General features: G+C 47.6%; 1 long non-coding RNA gene across 3 annotated transcripts in view; it reads left to right on the top strand.

Moving 5' to 3' along the window:
* Positions 1–2,734: 2,734 nt before the first annotated feature.
* Positions 2,735–6,000, top strand: part of LOC140601621 (uncharacterized) — a 71,643-nt gene continuing 68,377 nt past the window's right edge. The window contains exon 1 of one of the 3 annotated variants that reach the window (XR_012004620.1): positions 2,735–3,812. This is a non-coding gene — a long non-coding RNA (uncharacterized lncRNA). The remainder of the gene's footprint in view (positions 3,813–6,000) is intronic. The other 2 variants (XR_012004617.1, XR_012004619.1) reach the window with 2 other exon arrangements.

The following is a 6,000-nucleotide window of genomic DNA, read 5'->3' as shown; positions in this document are numbered from 1 at the left end:
GGTAAAGAAGAGTGATGGATGACACAGGACTGCTGGCTGCTAAATCTTGCGTTTTCACATCTCTTCTCCTCTGGCTGGAACACAGATTTCTTCTTCTCTGTGAAATTCCTGTCCATCCTTCAAAGCCCAGATCAGATGATACTTCCTGAATGGAGCTACCTCCAGCCTCTTGTCAGAACTCCTCCCTGTGCCTTGTGTTCCTATGGCACAATTGCTTCCTCTATTACAGAATTTCATGTGTGGTTTTATAATTCACTGTGTACACGTCTGTCTTTCCTCAAGGTCAGGGACTGACTATGCTTCTTTATCTCTGGCTCTCTAGTATCAATGTGGTTCTTAGAAAATTGGAGGCACTTGACAAATGCATGGTGACTAATTGAACTCCTTGCGTATTCCTTTGCTTATTTATTCCTTACAGATTCCTCAATTGGCTGTAGGGAATCAGTATCAGAATGAGTTCAGATTGGTCTTTCCCGATCATTCCTGTCTTCCCGGATCAATGTAGCCCTTCTCAGCTGGGAGCACAGAGAGAGGCAGGAGACAGCAGATGTAACGTTAGCAGGTAGATAAAAAGGAGATCAGATGCCTGTACTTACGTGACCTTCCTTCCCCAGACAACTCTATCATTCCTTCTGGCTTCCCAAACTGAGTCCTGCTCTGCAGCCAGATGGAAGAGATGGGACCAGAAGGAGAAGGATTCATACATTTTCCTGTTGTGGGCTCTAGGTGAAAATCACACATGCACTGATTTCCTGTTGCTGCTGTAACAAATTATAAAAACTTAGTGGCTTAAAACAACACAAAATGATTTTTTTAAAATAGCTCAAGGGGTTAAATGTCCAAAATGAATTTTACAGGACTAAGATCAAGGTCTGCAAGGCTGTTTTCTTCTGGAGGCTCTGGGAGAGAATTCATTGCCTCTCCAGCTCTTAGCTCTCATTCCTTGGCCCACAATCACATCACTTTTTCCCCTCTGCTTCCATCATCCCATCACCTCTACCCACCTGGGTCCCCTGCCTCCCTTTTATAAGGACTCTTGGGATTACATTGGGCCCACCCAGACAATCCAGGAGCATTTCCCCAGCTCAAGATCCTGAATTTCATCACAGCTGCAAACGGTTGCCCTTTTGTCTGTCGTATAAAGCAACACCATTCCATGAAACAGGGTGTGGACATCTCAGGGGCCCATTATTCAGCCTGTTACAACCTGCCAAAGGTGAAACTTTCGCCATTACAAAATCCTGCCTACCCTAAAAGCTCTTCCCTGATTCTTCTCACCTCCTTACCCATTACAGCAAATCAATGACACAACTGACTGACTGATCGCAGATGTAATTTAACATCGCGCGGAAAAAACAGTATGGCCAAAACCAGCCCACTGGAAACGTAACAGCTTCCGAGCTAAATGGCTCTGCCGAAAAGCAGCAGACCTGCTTTTAGGGTTCACACTTTCTCCAGGACACCGAGGAGAAGGGAAAATATGTATAGTCAGCATCGGAATATTATATAGAACAACAAATGTAGTGATTCAGGACACTGTAATGCATTGTGTTAACTTCAGAGAGATGATTATCACCATCTGGAATTATATTGTCTGTGCATCCACATGTTCCTTTCCCACCTTGCCTGCCCAGCAGTAGGAATCTTACGGGTTTTATGTCCCTAGGATCTGCAACAAAGCTTAGAACCCAGTAAATTAAAAAAAAAAAAAAAGTAAATATCAGTACATGTCTGAATACATTTAAAAAATACATACTACTAACTGTCCATGCATCAAAAAATAAATGAGAATGAGAGACCTAGCGTGTGAGTTCCCCTGTGTCGGCAGAACTTGATTAATGAAATAATAGAAAACCATCTTACTAGTAATATACGACATGGGTTCACACTATGGAGGCAAGGGATGGAGTGAGTACAAGTGCTCCCATGCAGTCTTCCCGTGGAGGCAAGGGAGCTCACTGGGGTGTGAGTGACACCCCGTCTGCCCCCAGGGACCGGGGACCGGCAGAGGCGGGGAGCTCCCACCTCTGCGTCACTGCATCGCCACCCTGGAGGGAATACCAGGCTTCTTAGACTTGCTGGAATATAGCATGGACACCTCAACAACATGGTACCCTTCCAAGACATTTTCAAAGGTCCCTCCAAGTTTTATAGATGGTTCTATGCAACATCTAGCTGGAGTTTCTCTTATGGTCCACATGGGCCTGAGAATTTTATTTATTTATTCACGAGAGACACAATGAGAGAGAGGCAGAGACATAGGCAGAGGGAGAAGAAGCAGGCTCCATGCAGGGAGCGCAATGCGGGACTCGGTCTCGGGACTCCGGGATCACACCTTGAGCCAAAGGCAAATGCTCAACCACTAAGCCACCCAGGCGTCCCAATAATATGTTTTCAACTATCAATCAAAAACAAACAAAACCCCACCAAGCAGGCCTGCTCTCTCGTCCCAGAAGCACCTCCGCCCTGGGTCACATCTGGGACCACCTGCTCACTTGGACTGTGGCTGGGGCCTGTTCTCTTTCCCGTTTCCATCTTCCAAAGCGGACCTGGCTGCCGCCCGGCCTGGGATTCCCAGGTAAGGAAGATAGAGTCGCAGGGGCTGTGGCTCCTTCCTAAATTGCAGCGTGCTGGCTTCAGCCGTTCGCTGGAAACGATTGTGCGCTTGACTTCTGTAACCAGGGGGACCCCCTCCCCCCCACCCCCGTCTGTATCACTCTCGGATGCACATCAACCGCCAGACTGGTGACCACATAACCGCCTAAAGCATACCACGTTTTAAAGAATAGGAGGGCTCTAAAAAATAAAAAAGGACACGTGTACAGAACACCAGCCTTCTCCTGCACCCAGCTAGCTTTCCTCCTGCAAACCATTGCAGATGCGTGCAGTTTCCACCCGTGCTCCCCAACGTGGCAGCGGCCAAGACTCCTGGCTTCTCCGATCCCAGGCTCCGTTCACCGCGTTTTAGGGGGCCGCCCTCGGCTCCGCGGTCCTGCCCACGGCACGGGGGCGAGCTGGCGAGCGAGCTCCTCCTGTGGGTGCTGCCTCTCCTCCCCAGATGCTGCATTTTCTGCCTCGGCCGGCTCTTACCAGGCCAGTCTGGTCCTGCCCGCTGTTCGTCCTGGTATGTCAGCTTGGCATAGCGTAGAGGCTGTTGGCCCCAAGCCAGCTCTGGTTCGCCTGCGCCTCCCCAGCCCACACGATAGAGACCGCGACCCACCACCCGGAGCCACGCAGGGAATTGTTGACGCGTGGGACGCAGGAAGAGCACGTGTGCCCCGCTCCGAGGCGCCTGGCGGGGGCAGGAGTCAGGCCCTGACGGCATGGTTCGAATCTTGGGTTGCCGCAAAGCAGGCAAGTGATTTGAACAAGTCACGCAATCTCTTAGGGCCTCGGTTTCCCCACTCATAGCATAAAGATGATACAGTAAAAACCCCCCATCAGGTGATGGGTAGGTCAGTCTCATAAAACGCAAGTGCACAATTTCGAGAAGTTAATGAAATGACTTGGCTTCCCAGGGTTCTGGCGATGTCAGCTAAGTCCTCCTCTCCAGCCTCAGCTGTGGTTTGGTGCCACCTGAGCACTGTTTACTCTGGTTTAAATATTGATGGAGACAAGGATGGGTCCCGTTCCGCCACTGGCTAAAGTTCCCAGGACAGGAGCAACAATTCCAGGAATCTTGTCACCTGGCACCCTTAGTGTCTTCTGGACCCAGGGAAGTTTGGCTGGAAGAACACAGAGGACACAGGGACTCACTCTCTGCCCACCTCCCACCTCCCCAGAGGGAGCTACAGCCCTTCCCACTCTGGTCGGTAAGAACTCCGGCTCATCCCTTTGAAAGCAGAGCCTGGGGGAAGGACAGGAACCGGGAGGCAAAGAACTGTGCAATATCTGAATTTGCTTTATTGAAGAGTTTTGTTTTAACGTCGATCCTATTAGTGTTGTTGTGACGATTAGGGCTAATGTATGAACATGGCATAGTTCTTGGCATGTAGCATTTGCTCAATCAATTGTGCATCCATCCCACGACTGTTATTAAACACCTCCTACATCCCCAGCACAATACTGGATCCTAAGATGATGGCAATAAACAAGAAAGATGCACGTTGTTCCCACCATTGAAAGCTTATAATTGAGCAGAAATAACAGCTTGGAGCCATGCCTTGCAAGTTATGAAGGTATTATCATCATATTTCTTCTAAAACATCCTATTTTCCCACTTTTAAAAAGTTAATATCTTATATGTATATTTTGGAATGAAATATTCCATCTTTTTCTCTAAAGAAGTGGTTCTCAACAGGGGGTTGGTTTTGCTGCCCAGGAGACATTTGGCAAAGTCTGAAGACATTTTCTGATGTTGTTATAACCTGGAGGTGGAGGGCATGGTGCTGGCATGTAATAGGGGAGGTCAGGGATGTTGCTACACATCCTACAATGCACAGGACAGCCTTTCATTATGCCAAGGCTAAGGAACCGTGGTCTAGAGGGGATCTGCTTATTCCACAATCAGTTGCTTTGGGCCACAAAGGGATAGAGACACATTTTACCCTTATGAGGCTTAGAAAAACCAGCCCTTTTGTTCTAGGCTCTATGGCACTTGCCCATGTTAGGGGAAGGCTCTTATAGTTTCTCAAACCAGAAACATATTCCTCTCGGGGACAGAGAAGATGGACCTGGAAGTCTGTTTTCATAGTACTCAGCACTATCACTGCATTCTCTGAGTGTTTGTTTATTTATTTATTTATTTATTTATTTATTTATTTATTTTTAATCTGAGTGTTATATTTAACTGATTCTCTTATAAAAATTAGTTTTCAGGGGATCCCTGGGTGGCGCAGCGGTTTAGCGCCTGCCTTTGGCCCAGGGCGCGATCCTGGAGACCCGGGATCGAATCCCACGTCAGGCTCCCGGTACATGGATCCTGCTTCTCCCTCTGCCTGTGTCTCTGCCTCTCTCTCTCTCTCTCTCTCTCTCTCTGTGTGTGTGTGTGACTATCATAAATAAATAAAAAATTAAAAAAAATTAGTTTTCAAACAAAAAGTTCCTGGGTTACCTGGGTGGCTCGGTCAGTTAAGCATCTGACTCTTGATCTCTGTTCAGGTCTCAATCTCAGAGTCGTGAGTTCAAGCTCCGCATTGGGCTCCAAGCTGAGTGTGGAGCCTACCTTAATAAAAAATTTTAAAAAATAAAAAAAAAAAGGTTCCTGGAAAGGGCTTTTTCTTTTTTACTCTTTGAAAACCTTACCAAGATATGCAAATGATTCAAATTATCTCAAGGCCACTGAACCCGAGTTTTCAGTTCATTTGGCTTTCTTTCTTTTTAAAGCTTGTCTGGGTGTAATTAATCCTATTTGGTCTTCAGGGCAGCCCAGACTTCCAGAGTGACTGGCTTTTAATCTGATGGTTTTCTTACATCTGTGCAGCAAGGCAACACAAATTTTGGACAAAGTAGAGGATGCTGAATAGTGAGGCAAAATAACATGAAGCCAGAAGGAGAGGGAGGGAGGAAGGAAGGAGAGAGAGCAAGAGCGAGGGACAATGAGAGAGAAAGGGGAGGGGGACCAAAGGTCTGGGGGGGGTTGGGGGGGTGGGGGGTGGGGGCGGTTGGCTAACAAGCCCAGAAAGAATGGAAATGGCCAGTCTTAACCTTCTTAGCATCAAGAGCCCTGGATCCTCACCTTAGCTTACTCTTTTGCCTTCTTCTGTTGTGCTTTCCGGAAGCATTGTGTTGGGTGCTAGCTCCTTTCCCTCCCACCTTCTGGGTAGAGGTGGGAGGTCCCGTCCCATAGCTGGGCTCCATGGCAGAATCCTGTGTTGAAGCAGCATATGGATCCGAAGGATTGTGCACGTGAAATGCAAAACTATTTTCTGTTTCCATTCACCTTATCATAGTGGATTATTGGTACTGTTATTGACAAAGACTGAATAGCCACAAGCGAGTACCAAGCACAGGATGTGTGAGTCATGTCTGCACTCATCTGGGTTAGAGGATGATTCAAAC

This window comes from Canis lupus, chromosome 12, assembly GCF_048164855.1.
Source record: "Canis lupus baileyi chromosome 12, mCanLup2.hap1, whole genome shotgun sequence".
In the NCBI taxonomy this organism is placed as follows: Eukaryota; Metazoa; Chordata; class Mammalia; order Carnivora; family Canidae; genus Canis; species Canis lupus.
Note: the sequence above shows the minus strand (reverse complement) of the source record. Positions and strands in the feature narration are given on the sequence as shown.